The 18,924-nt window shown below is 41.0% G+C and overlaps 1 long non-coding RNA gene across 1 annotated transcript in view; it reads right to left on the bottom strand.

The window, feature by feature from the left end:
• Nucleotides 1-10,472, bottom strand: part of LOC138174503 (uncharacterized) — a 50,050-nt gene extending 39,578 nt beyond the window's left edge. The window contains exon 1 of the long non-coding RNA XR_011171755.1: nucleotides 9,929-10,472. This is a non-coding gene — a long non-coding RNA (uncharacterized lncRNA). The remainder of the gene's footprint in view (nucleotides 1-9,928) is intronic.
• Between the last annotated feature and the right edge of the window lie 8,452 nt (nucleotides 10,473-18,924).

Raw genomic sequence — 18,924 nt, 5'->3', positions numbered from 1 at the left:
TCTCTCTCTCTCTCTCTCTCTCTCTCTCTCTCTCTCTCTCTCTCCCCTAGTTATTTATGTGATAGCTCTCTGATTAGAATCTGAGCTTCTTGAGTGCTGACACTGTGTCTTTTGCTTCTCTCTTTATACCCAGAGCCCATTCCAGTGTCCAGCACACAGTCAGCACTTAAGAAATGCTAATTGACTGACTATTATATCTTATTGACTCAGTATGTGCAGTAGAAAATATATCCTATTGCCTGAGTAAAGCCAACAGAAATAAATACATAGAATAGAATCTATAAAATGAAAATATACCCAGAAATTTCTGATGCCTTTAGTCAACATTTGAAAGAGTAAGTCAAAAGATGAAGGGGAAGCAGAGTCAAATAATAAAATACACAATTCACCGCCATTTAGAAACTGTGCTACAGAATTTTGAAAAGTCAAGAAAGTAGAAAATAGAATGAACCAGCCATGCAGGACATGGACCATTTTTTGGTCCTGTCAAGGACAAAACTGAGGCAAGTTTGTGTGTAGTTGAGATAATTCCAACACGACAAAAGCATAAATTGCATTAAGCACAAAACACAACGCTTGCCTACTGCCAATGCAATGAGCAATGATCCAGGAGTGCAGGGGGCAGAGTGAGGAGTGGAGGGGGGTGGAGTGGGTAGGGGTGAGGGTGTGGAAGGCTGACAGACTCTTGAGCTATTCTACAAAATCAGGAAGCAATGAAATCCATAATTATTGATTCACACAGTTCATAGAGGTGTGTGAACTATAGTGATCTCAAAGCACTTTATTGGTACAAATTGATCCCATATTTTTTAAGAATAGGCATCACATATTTTTTACTAAAAGATGAGAACACCAGTAAGTAACTACTTTTCCAAATATAGGCCTACCACATTTTACATACTTTATAAAAACAATCATAGTCTGCATTACCCAAATATGTACATGAACTTACAAAAAAGCTGTATTAACTGAGTAACAAACAGGGTTTGCCAAAAAGTTCCAAAGACTAAAAGTGCAACTCATTGTTGATCAATTTTTTGTTGATCAAGACATTTATAGCACCTTTATTATTGATTAGTAGAAAACTTTTGACTCCGTTCCACACTCATAGCTTAATTATGTATTGCTAATACATAAAATAGATCTCAGGCATGATGATACCCTGAGTGTTTGAGGTGCTCATGGAAATTTTTCCCTATTTAACACATGCCACCAGCATGATAACACAAAGAATAGTTGGTATAAATCATGATGTCCTTACAGGGATACAGCTTAAGTACACTATCTTTCTGTCTGAACTTAAATCTATTAAAAATACACTTGAATAGGACTGAGCATGATTTTCAAGTCAAAGAAGGAATCATATCAAAATATTGTGTTAATCCCATATTGCTCATGGATGATATCAAATTACATGGTTTCACTGAAAGTTACATTAAAGAACTATTTCATGTGGGGAAAACTTTTTCCATTGATATGAAAATGTCCTTTGGACGTGGTGAGTATAAAATTCTCAATGTGTTCCATGGAAAAATAGAGACTGATGCCAGAGGACAGATTGAGCCAGTGGTTCAAGGCAATACAAATGCCTTCTTCTTCTCTAGGCAAGATAGACTGAGCTTAAGCCTCTCAAGGACAAAATTTGAGGTTATGTTAAGAGATAGTCTGGCATCCTGAAGTCAAAACACATTTAGAACAATTAAAGAGTCTGATAGGGATGGCTAGGTGGCGTAGTGAATAGAGCACCGGCCCTGGAGTCAGGAGGACCTGAGTTCAAATCCGGCCTCAGACACTTGACACAATTACTAGCCGTGTGACTTTGAGCAAGTCACTTAACCCCAATTGCCCTCCAAAAAGCAAAAAAAAAAAACGTTTGATTTACCAGTTTCAACACACACAATTTTGGCATGGTAAAATACACAATGATGAGTCAAGAAGTTGTCTAAATAAAAACCTGTGTAATTAAGGGAAAAAAACCTGTGAAATTTTAAAAGAAGGTAAGGCTCATTGTTCTAATGTAGTTATAGAAAGATTAAAATTTCCTTGTCCAAAAGGACAAAGAGGATAAATCTAAAAGATTAAAATTTTATAGAAATAGCAACATACTTTTCTTCACAAATAACAGGAAAAGCTCTCAGCATGTATACACCATAGGAGACCCATATATCTTGACTCAATCATCAATCAAATACTTCTTTTTTGGTATTTAAGTTCAGGATAATAAATGAATGAATGAATGGAGTGGGGCTTAGTAAAAAAAGAAAATAAATACTTGGTCATTTTGAAAGGCTCACAAGGGCTTTGGGTCATTGGATGAAAGCTGATGGTACCACACAAGGGATATTTTGCCATTGGTGAAAGAAAATCAGTTGTGAGCTATGGAGCAGTGAGTCTAGGGGCAGTGAAGCCCAGTGGTGAGGAATGCCTCATGGTGAATTAAGAGGAGGAGGAGGACAGAGTTTTCTCTCTTTCTCCTTCCCCCTTTCCTTCCATTGACTAGGCAACAACCTTGTGAATTTAGAAAATTTTCAAGGTCAGAAAAATTTGGCGACAGTAATTGTGTCTTTGGAGAAACAGCGGCTGCTGCCAGATCCTGTATTAGGAGCTGAGACACATGAAGGAAAATCTAGACACACGGAAGAAAGGCAACTTCAGGACTTTATGTGGGGAACAGCTCTTGGAGCCCAGCAGAGAATACACCGAAGGGCAATGTCATGGGAGTTCCACAAAGGGAGAGAAGGACAGGAGCGTCATTTTACTCTTGGGCCACATGTACTCTGTAAGTTTGAGTCCACTCTCCACAGGCACCTTCTGTGTGAAAAAGGGGGCATATACTCCTGGTTGTTTGTTTCTATAAGAATATTCTTGCTGTATGTGCTTAATATTTTTTTTTCTAAAAGACAATTGGGTCTGGCTGAGAATTCATAAGGGGTACACTGAGCAGCAGTGTTGGCAACTGTATTAAAATACAGGGTTACTCCTAGAACCTTTCTCCAAGTAGTCAGCTGCCCTCTGCTGAACCAAACTGCAAATGCCAGTGTCGGTTGGGAGAGTGAGGCCAGAGAAGGGACTTCTGTCCAGGGAATAGTGGGTCAGAAGTGGTTCTTCACTAAGAACCTTGTTATAGTGCCTTTACTAAATGGGCTTGTCATCCATATTCTCCCTCCTATCTTTTTGTTTTTACGTAGGCTCAACTTTATTTGGAATGCTTGTCTCCCTCATCTTTGCCTCACAGAAATCCTGCCTTCCTTCAGGATACAGCTTAGGTGCTACCTTCTGTAAGAGACATTTCCTGATTTCCTCAGTGGATAGTAATCTTCCACAAATCTCATCAAATTTACCTTCTCTGTACATTAATTTATTTATCTATGCATATTGTCTATATGTGTGTATATTTATGTAGGATGAAACTAGGTGGTTCAGTGGATAGAGCACTAGACCTGAAGTCAGGAAGACCTGAGTTCAAATCCAACTTCAGACCCTTACTATCAGTGTGACCCTGAGCAAGTCACTTAACCTCTATTTACCTTCATCCACTGGAGAAGGAAATGGCAAACTCCTCCAATATCTTTGCCTAGAAAACCCCATGGTCAGCATTGACATGATATGATTCACGGGGTCATAAAGAATCTGACACGACTGAATGACTGAACACATTGCTTTCTTGATCAGCTCATCTGACTCCCTGAGGGGCACAGTGTCTCAGCTGAGGGGCTAATTCCCTGATAGCACAGGTCAAGTGGGTCAATCTGAGGCTGTGCTGATTCTTCACTGGTTGCCCAAGCTAGCTCTGGTTGCTGGTTAGGCTTCTCTGATAGCTCTGACAGATCTGAATTCCTCGGCAGCCTAGGCACTCCTTTCCTGGAATGCTCATTCACCTAAGATCAAGAAAGAACAAATGCAGAAGAGACAAAGGAAAGAAAGGCACTATCTTTACATGGACTAATGACAGATACTTAAAGGGCAGTTGCTACTAGACAACTCCCAGAAGTTATTTCCTTGCTTACCACCAGAATGAAAAGTCAGATAGAACTGATGGGAGGAAATACTGCTTGTTTTTAAAATTTTTAAAACTCAGTTCCAGTTCTGTGCCTCCTGAATCATCAGTCCTCTGTCTCCTGAGCCAATCAGAAAACTCCTCATCACCACAATGCCTCAGCTTTCTAGTCATTGTGAGGACTGAAGTAGGCTGACCAAACCTCTATATGTTGGACTGGAACCAAGCAGGACAAATCTGCATGTGCCATGTATAACCTTCCACAAAGGACAAATCCAAGCCTCCTCTAAAGGCTGGATCTCCTATTATGAATGCATGAGACATAAGGAAAACCCATCCTTCTGTTTATGCTGAACATATTGTCTGCCTGGACTTGTGTCTGAGAACCATGAAGCGTTGTGGCTGGTTGGGGCTTTATAAGTCCTCCCTAGTCTGGTACAAGAAGGCAGCTTAGGAAGAGATGTGTGGAAGGACCCCAAATCATAGTGTGAGTAAAAACCATGCAGCCCTGGATTGGTAGTGGGATGAGATCTCTGATTTCATCTATGTATGGACCTGCCCAATGAGCAAACTCTTTTTACCCATGCAGGTAAGCCTTTTCTCCATAGTTTATAGTCTTTGAGAGTTGGTTAGAGCACAGAAAAATTAAATCTCTTGGCTGGGGTCACACAACATTGGAATGGAGGTCTTTCAGCTTCGAGGTTGGCTTTCTGTCCACTACTCCATGCTAGCTCATTAACTGTGGAGCTCAAAGGAAAAGAACATTAAAAGCAGCATTTCACTTGCTCTGCCTAGTCCCAGAGAGCAGAAACAAAAGCAACAGGTAGAAACTTCAAAAAGGCCAATGTTAGCTCAATTCAAGTGTAACAAGCACTGTCTTGCTCATTCTCTTAGAGACACATTAGCTACATCTCCCCTTCAGGGTTCCAGGATATCTTGAGGGGTTAGTGGTATCTCTTCTCTACTGACATTGGTGTGAGCCCCCACTGGTGGTATCCCCTGTACTGTTAGATACTAGTTACTTTTGCTGCTGTTCCATTGAATCACTTAACATTGTTTAGCTTCTACAGAGAGATATTAACTTTGTACATATGGTGAGAACAAAAGCAAATTTGGAAGTATAGCATATACTATCTTGGTCTCGGAGGGAAGTAAGCTTACTCTTAGTTTAGTTCATACATAACTTTGGTCCCATCAAATTCATGTCCAATTGCAACATCATTGCTGCATCAGCCCCTGTCTCACTATAACTGGATGGGGGTCCCAAAGGTTGTTTCTGAAGGTCATCCTTTTCCTTGGGGGCACTGATACAGCTCTGGCTACAAACCCAGACTTTGAAATATTAGGATGCTGGGATGCCCTCTTGATGCTTTGAAACTCACACAGTCAGAAGTTGCATTCTTTTTACCTAAAATCTGAAAGAATAAACACAGACATCAGGGACTGAGCCTCTTTCATAGGGCCACATGGTTTCATAGGGGAGATGGCTCCTTTGAGAATTTAAATCCCAAAACAGCATTCTTCCCATGCCACATTGTATCCCATGAGTTACACAACAAAAAACTATATAATGTGTGAGAGGAAGAATCCATTATATAAGACAGGAGGTGATATCTGAAGTTTTTAACAGGGTCAAAGTCAGAGATCACAACAGGATTCGAGAAGATCTGGTGAGCGAAACCAGGATCATAGATGTATAGCCAGAAAGGACCTTAGAGGCCATTATAGCTATCCCTCCTCCCATTTTACAGGTAAGGAAACTGAGGCATAGAGATAGTAAATGGTGAGGTCCAGGATTACAACTGAAATAGCTTGGTGCTAATACATACTAGATTGATTATTTGAATAATTGATTGATTTACTAGCAAGGAACAGGATCTTATATTAGACAAAGAACAATTGTAGGTTGTCTATGGTTCTGTGGGTCTTTTTTATTAGCCTTGCCATTTGTGACTAGCCCCATCCTCCTGTTTCTTCTGAAATCTTATCCACTGGAGAGGTCTTACCACTGGCAACCTCATTCTACTTCATGGAGCTAGTTGGGTCCATGAGAATCAGACATATATAGAAATCAGCCCATTTAGCATTTCCATTGGGGACTTAGATAGGCACAAATAACATGATTTTAGCAGGTGCACTTTGCTCTCATAGTCTATGTGCTGTATCAAATGTAGCATTAAAGAAATGGAATGAAATTCCTCCATTTGTCCCTATAAGTATTAATAGATAGGGGGAGGGGGAGATTCAGGCAGTGATGAAGCATCTGCTTTGCATCAACACACTGACTATCATCTCTACAATAAAACACAAAATCATTAGGCTCGTGTTTAAAGTCGCCACTGAGAATACCTCTCCCTCTTACTAAGCAGAATCTACATCACAGTGAAGCCTAGCCGATGGCAACAAGTCAGAGCCAATCAACAAGCACCTACTGTGTGCCAGATGTTGTGCTAAGTTAGTGCTGGGGACACAAAGAAGAACAAAGAATCATCCCTGCCCTCAAGAAGCTGAAAGTCTAATGGGGGAGACATTCTGTGGACAGCGACGAACAAACAGGAAATATACAGGATGATTGCAAACAAGCCCAGAAAGGAAGTTTTGGCATTAAAGGGGTGGAGGAAAGCTTCTTGTAGAAGGAGGAATGTTAGCGGAGACTTGAAGGAAGTCAGGGAAGCCAGAAGGACAACAGCTGCTCAGCTGACTACCCAGCAGCGAGTATTGGAGAATAGCAGGATAACTTTGCAAAATTGGAGGTGTGCATTGCCCATAGTGTATGTTTTCTTAAGGCTTGTGTAGGCTTCTCCATGTATGTTCCTCGATGACCATGTGCTCTGTATGTGTCCTAAACCCCAGTGGTTGTGCGGTAACCTGTTGAGAATCCACCAATGTGGGCATGGGGAATCTTTTTTTTCACTGCTTTTGTTATGCTCTTTGAATAAATGCCTTTGGTTAATGTAACCTCTGGTAGGGTTAGTAAAGATGACCTTATCAGCGGGGGCCCATGAGACATGATTTTTCATGGAGGTGTGCTTCCAAAATGCCCCCAAATTTGGTATCTTTCTGGATCCTTCTATAGAAAGAAGACTTGGGATCTATATGAATATAAGAACACATTATAGGATTGTAGATTTCAAGCTAGAAGGAAAATCTTATACAACCCCTTCAGCTTACTAATGTAGCATTGAAGCCCAAAGAGGTAAATGGATTTGTAGAAAGTAACAGATAGTAACTGGCAGCAGTAGGATTTGAACACTGCTCCTTTGCGTCCAAATCTAGCATTCTTTGTACTGTGTCATTGTATCCCATGAATTACAAACAAAATATTTGTGTGCGTGTGCATGTGTGTGTGTGTGTGTGCGTGTGTGTGTGTGTGTGTGTGTGTGTGTGTGTGTGTGTAAAGCCATTGCTAGCTGAGGAGGGGGGCAGAATCAGGGAAAATTTTATAAATGAAGTGACATTTGAAATGCCATTCAAAATACAGTAGGAATCCAACACGTGAAGAGGAGAGAGGGCATTCCATTCTAGAGAAAAAGAATAAACCAAATCAGGGAAACCAGAGCACAGGATATATTATGGAAGCAGAAACAGGTGTTTGGACAGTAGTAACACAAGACAGGGCTATAAAGCTGATGATCTCTGCAGAAAGCAGCGAATGTCATGCAGAGGAATTTGCACACACAGAAAATACCAGATAGGGTATCACAAACGATGGTCAGCCATTCAGACTCTTTGAGGTTGTGTTATGGTGGAGTAAACATGGAGTTTCCCTCAGTTTACCCAATGGTAATTAAATCTGATGACTCAGTTTGGCTAAGCAAACTTAAAAGAGTTGTATTTAGAAAACACCAATCCATTCATTTATGATGAGGAATGATATTAAGGTGAACTTCCTTCTCGTATATAGGGCAGTTGAGATGAGAAACTGAATTCAGATCCAATCCCATTGGGTTATTTCTTGGTTTATATTGACTCAGAACATTAAAAACCAAATTGCATGAATACATTTTTTCAAGTCTTGTCACTCACTCTTCACCCGAAAGACATAACTGCCAAGTGGATGAGACATTTGCATTGGTCTCCAATGTTTTCTCTGCCCTGGGCAGGATTGCTCAAAACACTAACCAATTCTTACTCTACAAATGACCACTCCTTCCACACCATTCCCCCCCTCCCCTCTCTACCTCAGTGCAGTCTCCTATCTCTTTGATTTTGCACAGACTGAAGTAAATTTCCCATGTCTGACATTCTTTCCTGACCTCCACCTCATAGAATGCCTAGCACCTCCTTCAAGCGTAGTCATCATTGTTTACATGAGCCCATTCTTAAATCCCTACACCCCTCAGTTACTTTGTATTTATTTTTAATGCTTTTTAATTTTCTTATCAATATATGCCCCAGTAAAATGTAAGTTCCTTGAGTGCAGTGAATATTTGTAAATATTTGTTTTTTTATGCCTAGAGTCTCCCCAAGACTTCCTCTGACACTTTCTCATGGTTTGAAAAGGGCCTGAATTCTACAAGGCCTAATCTGTCGAGTGTAAGCTTTGACAGGTTCTACCATTCTGGAACAGCTTTGAGTGTGGTCTCAGCTTTTTAAGGATCTTCTCAATCTCAAAATACCTTATGTGTCATAGTTTACAAGGTCATCAATCATCTTCATTGATCTTTTAACTTGGTTTGTTCCAGATGCTGGAGAGGAGACAGATCAATGACCAAGCTCTCTTCAGTGCTCCTGTCTGATATGTAATAGAAAGGAAAGGAAATAAACCTGTAGATTGTTAATATTACCATGGGATGGTGTGTGTATTTTTCTTTAACTTTAGTCCAGATAGGTTGGAACCTTTATAGGAACTGGAAGTGTTCTTAGGGCCGATCTAATCTGACTCTTCATTATCAGAATCATTAATATTATCAACAATATCACAATTATCACACTAAACAATACGGCATCTGTTTCAGCAGCATCATAGCCATCATCTTCACTCATCAACAAGAATCCCATTGTCATTGTATCAATAGCATCTCTAACATCATTACTGGCATTATCGATGACATCAGAACAACATCCCAGTCATTATCATACCTTGGATGGTCCAGCACCCATCTGGGGGTGGTTGGGTGGAAGGAAGACCCATGACCACTAGGGCTACTCTTTTCCCTTTGCTTTATCTTTTCACCCCCTCTCCTGGGTCTGGAACATCCAGAATTTATTTAGGATGGTTGGGTGGTGAGCAATCCTGCCACCACCAGGAGTATCCTTTCTTCTTTACCTCTTGTCTCAACCAGAGCCCACCTGGTCTATTTGGATGGTGGGAAGACAGGCCACCAATGGGGTTGCCTGATCTTCCCTTTCTTTATGCCCTTTCCAACCCCAACACTGTCACTGACCTCCTGATATAACCTAAGAGCTGTTGGACCTTGCTACCTCCATCATAGCTGCAACCTTAGGACTTTGGGGCCTTTAGATCTGCTCTGTAAATTAACTTTAAAAAAATTATTGTCCCCCCCCAGTGAATATGTGAGCTCCCTGTAGCTATGTAGTGTCTTGCTGTTTCTCTTTATTTGTATTCCCAGCAGTTGAGACAGAGCATATTCATAGTAAATGCTTAATACATGTTTTTCGTTCATCTATTCATTTGTTCATTCATTCATCTTCATTATCAGCATCATTATCATTGCCATCACTACTACAAATAATGAAATCATGGTTGTTACCACAACTTCATCATTGTTAATGTCGACATCAACACTGTCACCATCATCACCATCGACATTTGTTACCTTTGCTACTATGGACACCGTTCCCATCCTCATCATCACTCCCATTTTACTGACTTAAAAGTTTACAAAGCACTTCCCTGTTGTGTGCTTGCATTCCTAGCTCCATTTTACAGATAGGAAAACCGAGGCTTAGAAAATTTAAATGACTCACCCATGGTCACACAACTAGTGTCAGAACTGAAGCCCAAGTGCATCTTCTGGTCTTTGACTTTGAGGCTGGTGTCTTCTCCACTCTACCATGTCAGTCCCTCCTCCATTTAATATTTTTTCTGAGGTTCAGGAAGGGGAAGGAATCTGCCCAAGTCACATCAATAGCAGGTGGCAGAGTTGGTATTTGAACCCAGGTTCTTTGAATCTACATTCAGTCACTTGCTTCAAGAGCAGCATCACATTTTAAAATGGTCAAAGTCAACAGAACATCTGCTTTTTTATGGCCATCATTGACTCAGGAGAAGAAGTGATCCCTGTGCTGAATATGTGATAAAGAGGCAGGACTGGGCTTTCTGTTTTTACATGGCTTTTCCTTCCTCTCCTTTTTCAGCTAGATCCTCCTGAAGTTAGGTCCTGTTGAACCCCAACCAAGTCAGTGAGGCCAGAGCAAGGATATGAGGCTGCATTTGCTCTGCTGGCATTGGACAAGGTTTCAGAGGAAACCAAAGAAATCTTTTGTCAAGAGGTCTGGAAAATGCAGTTTCAAGTTTGGTCTTGGGAGACCTGTTTTGCATTAAAATACCAAATAAAATAAAATGATGGATTGTTTTGGCACCATTCAGGTTGAGCTTATATGATGAGAACGGCATAGAAAAGACAGCCAGTTATTGTCACAGTTGACAGATTTTTGGGTCCTGTCTGCTTGCCCAGTATTGCATGGTCCCTGGGGTTAAGAGCTTTCCCAAAGTTCTAGTGCCAGGACGCCATGCTCACTTTTGTCTTAACAGACTCTGACATTATCTTTCCAGCTTTAGGGCTATTTCGAGGTTGTGGTCTGTTCTAATAAACTTTCCTTCTTCCTTCTCTGCCGGAACCAGTTTTAGTGGCTTTTTGTGAGATGGATATAGTGATAGGATCTTAAATACCCCATGTAATATGGTTTCTTTTTGTACTTTAACCCTGTAAATGATGGAATCTTGAGAATGAAGAACAAATCTTGCCTTTTTCCCCAAGAAAGAAAAAGATGTGAAAGTTTCCTTCCTTCCTTCCTTCCTTCCTTCCTTCCTTCCTTCCTTCCTTCCTTCCTTCCTTCCTTCCTTCCTTCCTTCCTTCCTTCCTTCCTTCCTTCCTTCCTTCCTTCCTTTCTTCCTCCCTTCCCTCCCTCCCTCTTTCCCTCCTACTTTCTTTCCCTTCATCATGCCTTATAAGTGGGACTAAAACCCCTCCTTTTCTAACATGTCTTTGGAATCATAACTTCACATCAGCAAGTAAAACTATTGTAAACAGAAATGACAAAAACAGAGAAAGATTAGGGGCTCAATCGTGAGTCATTTCTGTAAAGCAAATTTTCCAACTATGCAAGACAGGAAAACAACAAAAAAAAGGAAACCACATTAATTATAGAAGGCTTAGGGGAAGGGTTGTATCTATGAATTTTGACACCTAGGGCAAACACCACAATCAAAAACAATGCTCGAGGCAAATGGTAGGAAGCAAACCCTCATTTGGATTGGTTAGAGAGATAGGGCCCTTGCTGCTGGGGTGGCCAAATGGGGTGTGGGGAAGAACAGGGAAGAGAGGAGAAAGAGTTCACTCCAGCTGTTTTATGGTTACTTCTATTTTAACTTATCATCGCGAACTTGGTACTAAACCTCATTCTTTCTGGGCTGGTGTAGTTTGGCATGTCTGTCCATGCCATCCAATTTTGGCACCTTCTAAATTCAGTGACCTGGGGCAAAGCCCCAGGTCACTCTGTCCTCATTACCACTTTAGTCAGGCCTGAGGTCAGCCTTGCTTCTCTGGCACACTGCAAGGTCACATTAGGTCACAGGGGGCATTGTTTAGCTCACTTCTACAATACAATACAATACAGCACACATTAATTAAGCACAGTCTTGCTTCAGTGCAACTAAGAAAATTTCAGCTTCTCAAAAATAAATGAGAGATGAAAAATGATGGTTGAAAGTTTTATGAATTATCTACTAATGGAGATGTTACTGAGTTGACATACCTCAAACCACTCAGATGAACTATATGTATATATATATATATGCATGCATGTATATATGTATGTGTATGTATGTATATATGTGTGTGTATGCACACACACATATAATGCATGGCAGATGTAAGGCTGAAACACACCTTGGTGGAGGAGAAGACCTAGAAGGCCAATATTGGAATCCCAGCTTGGCCTCACTACTAACTGCTTCTGTGGTCTTGGGCAAGTCAGTTCAGCTCTTTGTACCTTAGTTTCCTCATTTTTAAATTGAGCATTTGAATCCTCTCAATCTTATAATCTATACAATAAATATTTAATTATTATTTCTTTTCTTGTTATTTTTCCTCATGGTGGTGGCCATCACCATTATCATTGCCATTGTCATTCATCCTTATTATCCTTCTCTTCCATCTCCCCTCCTGAGATTTTTCTTGGACAAGATAATTCCCAGTGAAGAAACTTTTTCTAACAATGTCAGTTGGGCCCTACTCTGCAACTTTAGTCTTGGAGAGTTGCCTGGGTCACTGAAAGGTTAAGTGACTTACCCAGCACACAGCTGGTAGGTGGCCAAGGCAGGATCTGGACCCAGGTTGTCCAGGCTTGGGAAACTGGGTTGCCATCCCTGATACACAATGTCATTCTCAATGACTATTTTTAAAATGCCTGCTGATAATCACATTAATTAGTTGGTTCTCTTTAGTCCAGAAATCCTTCTTTCTTTCATCTCTCTCTCTCTCTCTCTCTCTCTCTCTCTCCATCTATCTGTCTCTCATCTCTCCATCCATCCATCCATCCATCCATCCATCCATCCATCCACCCATCTATCTAGCTATCCATCCATCTCTCCATCCATCCATCCATCTATCTACCTACCTATTTATCTCTCCATCCATCTATCCATCTGTCGATCTCTCTCTCTCTCTGTCTCTCTCTCTGTCTCTGTCTCTGTCTCTGTCTCTGTCTCTGTCTCTCTCTCTCTCTCTCTCTCTCTCTCTCTCTCTCTCTCTCTCTCTCTCTCTCTCTCTCTCTCTCTGTCTCTCTCTCTGTCTCTCTCTGTCTCTCTCTCTCTCTCTCTGTCTCACTCATGCACACACTCTCTCTCTCCCTTCTCCTTGGCTTCAGAGAACAGAATTAACAGCAATGGATAGATGCTATAGGCAGACAGATTTAATCTATATACTTTAAAATATGATAAGCATGACATCAAGGCCCATGCCTTCTCCAACAGCAAGCTTGTTGTAACAGAAATACTTCCTGCCCATTGGAGCCAGCCTAAAATTCAATACATTGTCCCATGATGTCATATGTACTCTTTTATTGGTTTTCTTTTTGGGCCAAAACCTAGGCATGGTCCCATCTTGCCTTGTTTGCCAATGACTCAGCCAGAATGTGGAAAGGATGGCATGTAGAGGACATAATGCACAGAGGGCTAGCTGATACACAAGGTTACAGGAGCAAGCGTCCATAGAGATGTTGTTCAGTCAATCATTTCAGTCCTGTCTGACCCTTCATGACTCCATTTGGGGTTTCCTTGTCAAAGATCCTGGAGTGCTTTGCCATTTCCTTCTCCAGCTCATTTTACAGATGAGGAAAGTGAGGCAAACAGGGCAAAGTGACTTGCTCAGGGTCATGGAGCAAGGAAGTGTCTGAGGCCAGATCTGAACTCAGGAAGAGTTCACAGAGTCCTGACTCCAGATCCAGCTCTTTATCCACTATGTGATCTAGCTGCCCATTTTCAAAGATATTGAAAGGAGAGAAAGTCAGGTCAAATCTATTAAGGTGAAGCTTAATAGACCTAATTGTAAAGTCTTATATTTGGGCTCAAAAAATCAATTTCATGTGTGCAAGATGGAGTAGGCAGAATGAAATAGCAACTCATCTGAAAAAGATCTGGGGGTTAGGGCAGCCTGGAGAGCATCTGGAGAAGGGTGTCTAATTTATGCTTGAAAAAGACTGGTTGAAGGAACTTGGAGAAGAAAAGACTTAGGAGAACCATGATAGCTGTCCCCAGATATTTGAGACTGCCAAATGGAAGACTGATTATACTTATTGTGTTTAGCTCTGATGGGTAGAGTGGATGGAAGTTACAAAGAGACAATTTAAACTGATGATTTGATAATTAGAGCTATTCGGTTTGGAATGGGCTATCGCAGGAGAGAGTAGCTTCCCCCTCTTTGAAGGTAATTAAGAACAAGTTGGGTTCCTGGTTATAGGGTATAGAGGGGGAGGCTTGGTCAGACACAGATTGGGCTGGATGTGGCCATTAACACCTCTTCCAAATCTGACATTCCCATGTGTGATTTACAATATGGTGCTTCATCCATTCTATATCTGTTTAACAAATAGCCCCGTGGGAGTGACCAAGTTGCACCCTGACCTCAAGGACCTTACTGAGGAACTGGAGGGGAAAATAGGTAAAAATTACAAGACCATGGCAAGAGTTACCTCTCCACGGGGTGATAGTTGTCATTCTCGCTTATGGTTTAATGCATTCAGCAGTGTGTACAACACCCTGGGTCACTGCAGGTCCCTTTTAGTAGACTTTGTACTGTTCTTGTCCAGCCCTTGTTTTAAAACCAGTGATGTCTTGACTTGTGAGTGAACTGGATGTAAGTGAGGCAGAGCTGCAGAAGATACCCAGAAGTCCACTGGCAAGACAAAGTCAGGGTGACTGATGATGGCCTGGGATGCAGGGGGTGGCCTTGGTGTCTTTACATCTGACACAGTCCCATGTGCTCCAAAGAAGCTACTTCAGCCACCTTCGTGGCTGTTGGAACAAATTGTTCTTGCCAATGGGGGACGTCTTCACCAGTTTGCTGTAGACATCCCCCCAACTCGTCATCTGTAGGTTACCCTGAACCTAGTTTGTTTGCTGAGATTTTATTTTTTACCAGTGTGTTTACTGAGCATGCTTCAGCTTCTTGGAGTCACAGGTGAGAGCTGAGTGACAGGTAGACACCAAAGGTGGATGAACAGTCCTGAAAAGGGCTTGGCAAGCCCTCACGGCAGGGTGACTGACCTCCCTGAACACCCCATAGACTCCTGTGAGACAGCAGAACTTGTCTGAACACAGGGACTTCTAGAGAGGCCTCAGTGAACAAATACTTTAGAATAATTCTCTTCCTGGGCTTCTCTTTTCTGACGTGTAAATGGATGAGGTTAGACCAGATGTTCCTGAAGGTCCCTCCCAGCTTCGACACTCGACAGAGTCCAACTCAACTTGATCTGAACTTGAAGGGGTGAAGATTCAGCCTTTGCCACTGAGTCAGAAACAGCAGGCTTTGGAAAACAGGGGTAGACGGCCCAGGGCCAGGGCCAGACTGAGGGAAGACCAGGATTCCTGAGGGTGATTGACTCAGTAACCTGGGAGAATGGGTGGTGCCATGTGATCCAAAGGCCAGGTGGCCCATGCTGGGCCTAGAGGGGAGAGAGGCAAGGATTATCTGAATGAAGGGTGTAGCCTAACAAGTTGTGATTGAGAAGGGCTGAGGCTTGGTGACACTTTCTTCAACTCCTCACCTCTCCGGGGAGGAAACCAAGAGCCCTCAAGTTTATTTACCTGTTTTAGTCTCTTGGATTCCCTCTGGGCCTAGAATTGGTCTTTGTTCTAAAAGAACCCTTTTGCTTTTAAGATTTTAATATATGATAAAACCTTCTTGTCAATTTTGTTGAAAGTTTACAAATATAGATATAACCTCCAGGGGGCATTTATAATTACCTCCTCCCAAAGGAAAAGGGCCAATTCCTTCAGACCAGGCCAATTTTTGCCATGGGGCAGCTGGGAGATAGGTTTTCTCCTCTGCTTTCCACCTCTTTTTTATCAAAGTAGAGGAAGCCTATTCTTGAAAGCAGGCCAGCTCTCTGGGGTCACATCCTGAATCCACAGAGATTATTTCCTCTGTTTGTTTAGAGAACTTGAAAAAAACAGGAGGAGATTCTTAATATTGTTTATTAACTAAATTGTCTAATTTAAGCTCAGATTTCCTCTAATTTCCTCTAATAAGTGGGCACAAATGGGACTCTGCCCTATTTTACATTCTGGGTAAGTTGCAGTTGGTTACTTTATTTCCCATATTGTTGATGAGTCTTTTTTTTTTTTTAGTAGTGTCTGACTTTTTGTGACCCCAGTTGGTATTTTCTTGGCAAAAATACTAGAGGTACTTGCTATTTCCTTCTCCAGCTCATTTTACAGATGAGGAAACTGCGGCAAACAGGGTTAAGTGATTTGCCCAAGGTTATGCAGCTAGAAAGTGTCTAAGGCTAGATTTGAACTCATGAAGATGAGTCTTCCTGATTCCAAACCCAGGGCAATATCCCCCAAACCAAGGTATTCCTCTTATAGTTTGAGGTGAGAAAAAGTCAGAGAAACAAATGGGCTAGGAAATCCATTTTGGCATTCTGTATAGGGGAGGAGGAGATAGCTGCTAAGAATTTTCACACTTGGCATTCTGGGTTTGAAAAGTTCTCTAGGCATGCTTAGGCAGGTCCTTTGACTTAAAGGATAATTGACAGCTAGGACCTGACTCCTTAAAGTAACCTAGTGGTTACATGTGGGAGCTATGGTATTTTTCATTTATTTTTGATTTGCCTTGGGTTTCTGCAAAGTCTTGTATAGTAGGGACCCAAGTATATCTTGCTTTGCCATATTTTTTTCTTTCTCTTTCCAATTTGAACATATTCAGTGTTTGGATTTTTCCTGAAGTTTTTATTTTACATTTTACTTTTTAAAAGATACTCATGTTTTCAAAATCTTTCTCTGTGTGTTTGTTGATTTTTTCTTTCAATCCTCAAAATTAAAAAAATATTTTATTTTCCCCCAATTACATGTTAAAACAATTTTTAACATTTTTTAAAGTTTTGAATCCCAAATCCTATCCTTCCCTCCCTTTCCCCCCTTCCCTCTCCCTGAGATGCTTAGCAATCTGATATAGGTTATACATATGCAACATGTAATATATTTCCATATTAGTCATTTTGTACAAAAAGACTCGAACAAAAAAAGAAGTGAAATAGCATGCTTCAGTCTGTATTCAGACAATATCAGTTCTTTCTCTGGAGGTGGATAGCATTTTTCATTGTAAATCCTTTGAGATTGTCTTGGATCATTGTCTTGCTGAGAATGGCTGTCGTTCACAGCTGGTCATCATACAATATTGCTGTTACTATGTATAGTGTTCTCTTGGTTCTGATCACTTCATTTTGCATCAGTTCATGTAAGTCTTTCCATGTTTTAATCCTGAATGTATCTATATCTATGTGTGTGTGTGTGTGTGTGTGTGAGTACATATACATACACACATATAGATACAGATGTAGCAATTGGGGTTAAGTAACTTGCCTAGGGTAACACAGTAAGTATCTGAGGCCAGATTTGAACTCAGCTCCTCCAGATTCCTGGGTTGGTGCTCTATTCACTACACTACCAAATTGCCCTGAATCCTGAATATTTTAAAAGGAATACCCCAATTTTATTTTTTGTTTTGTTTATTTTTTCAATTTTTATATTTAGAATCTTGTTTTAATTTTGATTAATTTTGGTTTATTTAGCCTTTCCTAGAGTGGAGTCCCATTTCTAAAAAGCATTTTTATGCAATTATAAATTACTTTTTTGGAGCAAAGCACCTATTTTCAAAGCTGCTAATTTTTAAATGAAGTATGTATTTTCATAAGAATATGTCAATGTGAAATTTCCTTTGGTTTATTGGATGCTCTTGCCTAAATATTTGCCAATCATAGGTTTGTGGATGGAGTAATATTACAGTTCCATTTTTAATACTTGAATACTTGCTTTACTATTCATCTCTTGTCATTGCTCAGAATGGTGTTTTATTCTGTCATGGAATAATATTGCATGTTTGATGTTTAACTCAGTATCATTGATTTGTTGAAAACTTCTGTGGTATTTTGTAATAGGATGTTCACAGAGGTCTCCTGATTCTAGGTATATCTAGCGGGGGAACAGAAATTAGGACACAAAGATGAAGGTTGGGAACTTTAGGGAGAGTTCATAGCAAGATCAGGATTAGGGGGCACCATTCACTTAGTATTCTGTGACCATCCTACCCATGTAATCATCCAGAAATAGTGGATATACTGAGAGTAGGAGATAACAACTTGAAACTGATCATGACATCTTCTTCTGAAGAGGAGTTTGGCATGAGTAGAGCCCAAAGTAAGAAGACTAAGCTGGACGTCATGGAGATGGAGAAGTGTCCTCAAGTCAGAAAGGGAAAAGTTCATGTGTAAATTGGGAAGGTAGGTGGTACAGCTGTCCTTGTTTGTCCTTCATTCTCAAAGACGACCATGGTATTAGGGACATGGTGCCATGACATGCAAGTTAACTGGATTTAATATGATTTAATTTAAATTTTATTGGATTGGAGGGCTGTGGGATGTCCCTTTCTCCTCTGGAACCATCTGGTCTAGTGACCAGATACACTCAGGAGATGGCCCCAGATGCAGTGGAAGACCTTGGCCTTTTTAAGCTAAGGTCCTTAGTTTGACAATAGCTGGAGCCCTGGGCTTGGAATCAGGAAGACTCATTTTCATGAGTTCAAATCTGAACTTGGACACTAGCTGTTTAACCCTGGGAAAGTCACTTCACCCTGTTTGCCTCTTTCCTCATCTATAAAATGAGCTGGAGAAGGAAATGCAAACCATGCTAGTATCTTTGCCAAGAAAACCTCCAAATGGGGTCAAGAAGAGTGGGACACAACTGAACAACAACACAAGTTGTGCTGAAGCTAGGTCCCCTACAGTAAACAGAGAGGCACAACCTGTAAGGAAGATCAAGCTTTGATATCTCATAGGAGGGGTGTGTCACTGACCTAAGTTTGGAATCTTGCCATGTTCTCTTGGGGAAAAACCATGAGGAGCTTGGATCACCCATGTAACAGAATCATTAAAGAATGAGCAGTTATCTGTGTTAGAAAAGAGGAACTCACAATTGGAAAGTATTCGAGAATCAGCTCTTGGATCTGTATGGTGATAAAAAG

This window comes from Petaurus breviceps, unplaced genomic scaffold (assembly GCF_028583685.1).
Source record: "Petaurus breviceps papuanus isolate PSGF00001 unplaced genomic scaffold, PetGlider_PUasm1.0 689, whole genome shotgun sequence".
NCBI lineage: Eukaryota > Metazoa > Chordata > Mammalia > Diprotodontia > Petauridae > Petaurus > Petaurus breviceps.
The sequence above is the reverse complement of the archived record's forward strand: the minus strand, read 5'-3'. Positions and strand labels throughout refer to the sequence as shown.